This window comes from Ursus americanus, chromosome 3, assembly GCF_024610735.1.
Source record: "Ursus americanus isolate L20-20 chromosome 3, mUrsAme1.1.p, whole genome shotgun sequence".
NCBI lineage: Eukaryota > Metazoa > Chordata > Mammalia > Carnivora > Ursidae > Ursus > Ursus americanus.
This window is the reverse complement of record NC_142129.1, coordinates 31,137,166-31,142,584: the sequence shown is the minus strand read 5'-3', so window position 1 is coordinate 31,142,584 and position 5,419 is coordinate 31,137,166. Positions and strand designations below refer to the sequence as shown.

Below are 5,419 nucleotides of genomic sequence, written 5' to 3'. Positions count from 1 at the left end.
TTCTAAATTGTGTTTCTATGGGGGAGGGGCTGGGAGGAAAAACAACTCCCTTTTATTTGTATTGTTCTTGTAGTTCTTTCATTATTCTTCCAGTTTTATTATAATATTTGGAAGTAATAAATTAGCCCTAAAATCTCAGTGGCTTAACTCAACAATATTCTCCTCTTGCTCATGAAAAAGATCTAGGGCAAAGCTAAAGCTGGGTAGTGCCTTGGATTCAGTCGCTCAGGGATTTTGGCTGACAGAGGCCCACTACCTTATATCTGAACCATCTGGAACACATGGTTTTCCCCATCCATGTGTCCATAAAACCTTTCACTGGTAATGAAGTGTTTTGCTCTGGAAAAGACATGTGATTCCATTGACCAGAACTAGTCACATGGCCCCACATAACTGCAAAAGGATTGGGAAGTATGAGAGTACGTGAAATCATTGATGAGTTGTCTTTGCCACACTATATTCCAGACCTATATTTGTTGGGCAAGAGAAATTTTAATGAACCAAGTGGAAATTTTAATACCAAACTCCTTGTTCCTTTCTCTTTATTCCAATGGCACAACACAGAAAAAACCAGACGTATTTAGAGTCCTAACTCACTTTCCTCCTGATTTTCATGCTGAGGGCACTGCTCTTCTTTCAACAGCCAGCTAGCTCATGAGCTGGATGTGGATTACTCAGTGTGCCAGAGAAGTGCTGAGAGCTTTATGGTGACTCTGCTTCGAGAAAATAAACATACAAAATCCCCTACATACAAAACCAAACCAAACCACTGTTTATGTGGCATAAAGTAAATTTCTGGTTGAGAACTTTGTTTAGGGTCAAAAAAATTAGCCTTAGTTTTTGTACCTCTTTGATCCATTCTCCACTTTCTCTTTCATCCTCTACCCCTAATCTCTTTCTAATGAGGAACAGGTTGAGCAAACAGAACCAATTCCTACCTCTAGCTATTTACCATAAACCACTGCCTCTTTATTCAATCTTTCCCCATATGACCCTTTTTAGAATTGGAGTTGATGAAAACCAAACGAGATGTTGGTGAGCTACAACACTAATCAGAGATAACCAGCAATATTCACATTGTAGAAAACATTAGCCTCCTTTTAACACCGTAAAGATTATTTTTTCATTTAATAATAACTTAAAGAGTAATTGAAAAGGAATGTGCTGATTTTAATAGCCACAAAATGTCTAGGTATTTAATAAAATATCACAAACTGGTCTTGAATTACATTCAGGAGCAATTCAAATTACATGCAGAGAGAGACATATTCTCTGGCGGAAAAGCCTGTAGTGATTCTTATTTATAAGATCAAACTCATTTTTGCTTCATTCAAATATGAACATATACAACAACTTAGGAAAAGACTTCGTGGAATATAGGTCTGGATGAATTTCTTGTGGTACCTATTTTTGCAAGTTTTTTAAAACATTGAAATCACTGTTGTGGGTTCTTAGAGATGAACCATCTGTCACAAATCAGAATCAACATTTATTGTAGCTTATTAAGAGGAAAAGTTGCTCGCAAAAACCATTTAAAGTATAAAATTGGATATTGAAAACTTTCTTTCCCATAGAGGTCTTTAAGAAACAGATTAGATGTTCATATGTGAAAATAGTTCTGACTTTTGTAAATAGATAATTATCTCATGTGGTAGAATCACTAAAAAGGTGAGAAATGCATGGGGACAAAAGGAAGGCAGAGGAGCATGTGCATGCATGTGTGGGAGTGAGGGGGGGAGGGGCTGCATTTCTCAGAAGAATTTCATTTGTTTGTAGGTATCTGAACTGAAAATATGAAATTGCATTTGAAGATAGCTCACAAACTAGAATGTACATTATAAACTGGAGTGCTATTAAATAAATTCTAACTTAGTTAATGTGAGTATTCCAACTTAATATGTTATCACAGTTCAAATATGTCTACCTTATTAAAAAAAATGTCATAATAGGAGTGATAGCATCAAGATGTCAACATAGGTCATTTTCAACTTTGGTCTCCCTCATAAGAAGACCAACTAGTAATTATCCACAGACAGGACACCATTGTGAAAATCCCCGAAACTGGAGGTGAGGCTGAAGTACCCCTTGGACCACAAAGACCAAACAGGACCACATTTGAAGAGTGAAAGGAGTGGCTATACTCTGACTGCATTGTCCCCCACACCCTCTAATCTAAGAACAACACTGCATTGCATGAGATAGCCCCACTGGATCTAGGTTTTTCCAGTGGAAAAAAAAAAGAGTCCAAAGTGAACACCCAGCTCCCTCTCCCTCAGCATTTTGAGGTGCTTCCTAGGAGGTCCACTCAGGTCTCACCTCACAGGAATCACTGAGGAAACCTGCAGGGCTTGACCACTGGAGATCAGATAGAAACAGAGAAGAGGAGTGAGGCTTACAGCACCTGGCCCCCAGGTCTTGGCAGATAGCAATTCTCCTCTGATGGAGACTGGAGCAGATATTCCAGTCAGTTGCTCTGTCCATCTGCGCAGCCAAGCTGGTGGCCCTGTCTGGCCTAGAATTAAGCTCATTTATATATGGTCAGCTAATATTTGACAAGGAAGCCAAGAATACTCAATGGAGAAAAGATATTCTCTTTAATAAATGGTGCTGGGAAAACTGGATAGTCACATGTAAAAGAATGAAACTGGATTTATATCTAACACACTCACAACAAATAACTCAAAATGGTTAACGATTAAATGTAAAATCTCAAACCATAAAACTCCTAGAAGAAAACACAAGGAAAAGCTCTTGGACTTTGGTCTTGGCAATGATTTTATGGATATGATAGTCAAAGCATAAGAAACAAGAGCAAAAATAAACCAGTGGGGCTAACCATATCAAACTAAAATGCTTCTGCAAAGTAAAAGAAATGATAAATGAAATGAAAAACCAAAGTATTATCCAAATAATGAAATTAACTATTAATTTCTACATGAGATTATAAACTTTCTGCAGGCAGGGAACTTGTTATACTTTTGAATTTTCCATAATATCTGTTAAGACATGTCAGTATATAAAAATATTTCTTGTTTAATTGATTCAGTCAACAGGAAATCTGACTTTTGCATAAGAATACTACTTTTTTAATTTTAATTTTTTAATTTTAATTTAATTTAATTTTAATTAATTAATTTATTTTTTTAGGGAGAGAGAGCAGGTGGAGGGGCAAGAGGAGGGGGAGAGAGAATCTAAAGCAGGCTTCAGGCCCAGTACTGAGCCTGACACGGGGCTCAATCTCAGGACCTTGAGATCATGACATGAGCCAAAATCAAGAGTCAGACACTCAACCAAATGAGCCACCCAGGCGCCCCCATAAGGATACTATTCAATCTATCAATGCTTTGGATGTTTGTTTTCAGAGCAGAGAAAATTTTATACAATGAAGGACCTAATGACTTTTTCCATAAATACATTTCAAAGGTAGAAGAGTACTTTTTTGTACTTTGAAAAGTATGATTTATTTAATATCAAAATAAATGCTTTGCTCATATAAAAACTGTAATAAAATATTAATAATAAAATAATATAAATATTTTTTCTTAGAAGAAAAAAAAGCCAACATACAGAATGGGAGAAAATATTTATAAGCCATACTTCTGATAAGGGATTAATATCTAAATATATAAGGAATTCCTACGACTACGAAAAACACAAGTAGTACAATTAAAAATGGGCAAAAGATGAATAGTCATTTTTCCAAAGAAGACATACAAATGTCCACCAGATACCTGAGAAAGTTCTCAACACAACTAATCATCAGGGAAATTCAAAGAAAAACTACAGTGGGAGAATGAGCAAGCAGGTGGATATCAGGAAGGTCTGGGAGGGTGAGCTTTGGAATGGAAAAGTAGTGTGTGGAGCAGTCAAACCTGCAACACAGAGACCAATAATCTATAAAGTGAAGTCCTCTGAAATCAGAAGAGTAAGGAACTTCGGTGGTTTTCAGTAGAACTATGGAGGTGTATTTTCCTTGGTTAAAAAATGACTACTCTTGAAAGTTTAGAAACCAACCCAATCTGAGGAGCAGGAGATGGAACAGAAACTGACGGGCCACCTAAATCTGTTGAAGTTATGTCTGGAGTCCAACCCAGAGCATCACATCCTTCAGAATCCACGAGAGAAAGCAGCTCCATCAGAGAACCCAGGAGTTCAACTAAGGAAGATTCTCACTGAGAAAGCAGTGGAAGTTGAAACTGTAAGAATATCCGTTCCCAACACCACTATGACCCATATATCCGCAACAAAAATGCAAAGGTTAAGTCTCTGGGACATCATAGAGGAGACTTCCTTGGTCAGTCAGAGGGAGTCATAGAACCCAGAAAGGAAAGATCAGAGGTAAAGAATATATTGGAAAAGCTCAAGAACTCTTAAAGCTTACTACAGGACAGAGATCTTTCAAACCAGCTCAGTGTACAGAGGTCAATTGTGAGTTTAAAAAGTTGCCAGGGGCTTCTGCTGGGGACGATCTTCAGTATCACTTCGAATGTCTAGCCCCTGAGAAAAATTGGCTTATTTTAGAAAATGAAGACCTGGGTCAAAACACACCTCAACTTTCTGAATAGTTAGAACATATGTCAATGTAGTGTGATGTATGGCAAAGTAAATTCTTCACAAGCAGGTTTATAGCAGATGAGTTAACCAACTCCAGACCAGGTTCGTAGCATCAAAATAGTGATGCACAGAGTGCTATTCAAAATCTCCTGAGTGAATGGGAATAGTTTCATTAGGAAATGACAGTTACCCAGAGACTGTCAGATGAGCTCTTAATCTCCTTGCAGTGGGGAAGACAGCACACTTGCTACCCTAGTACAGAGCCTCACACCAAAGCAGTACTAGCATTAACAAATGAAGTTGGCAAAAGCAGTAAATGTGCGTCTTCTGGATAATGCTGACACTAAAAGTCAAAAGAAGATTCCATCAACAGTGAATTTTGTAGCACCCCAGCAGAAAAAATGGCTGGAAGGGTTCTACTCATTTTGGATCCAGTTACCTACACAGAAAGCTCACTTGATAATCCATTTTCTGAGCCTTCACCTTACTTGCTACAAAGAAAAATATTGGACGATTTCATCCCTATACAGATATGAAAGTACAACTTTGAGTTGTTGCAATCACTGCCAGGGAGAGGTCGTTGTCCCTTAATATTCAGTATGTTGGAGGCATGCTGCAGGCACTTGCTTCTTACCCACAAGAGCCGAGTTCTTATAACGGTAGAAGTAATATCACTTTCTATTAAGTAATATATATCCCCAAAGATGTTTCATGCACTGGACCACAGATTACCTTTTCTTAATAACTATCTCAGGGTAAGAAAAGAATGAAACTGTGTGGATATGTTTAAAGTAGATGATGCTTCCCAGGCATTACATAATGTTTTTCCTGAAGGACTCTGAAAGAAAAAGAGTCTACCTTTATT

At 37.6% G+C, this 5,419-nt stretch overlaps 1 pseudogene; it reads left to right on the top strand.

The window, feature by feature from the left end:
• Positions 1-3,984: 3,984 nt before the first annotated feature.
• Positions 3,985-5,145, top strand: LOC123788666 (golgin-45 pseudogene; annotated as a pseudogene).
• Positions 5,146-5,419: the final 274 nt, after the last annotated feature.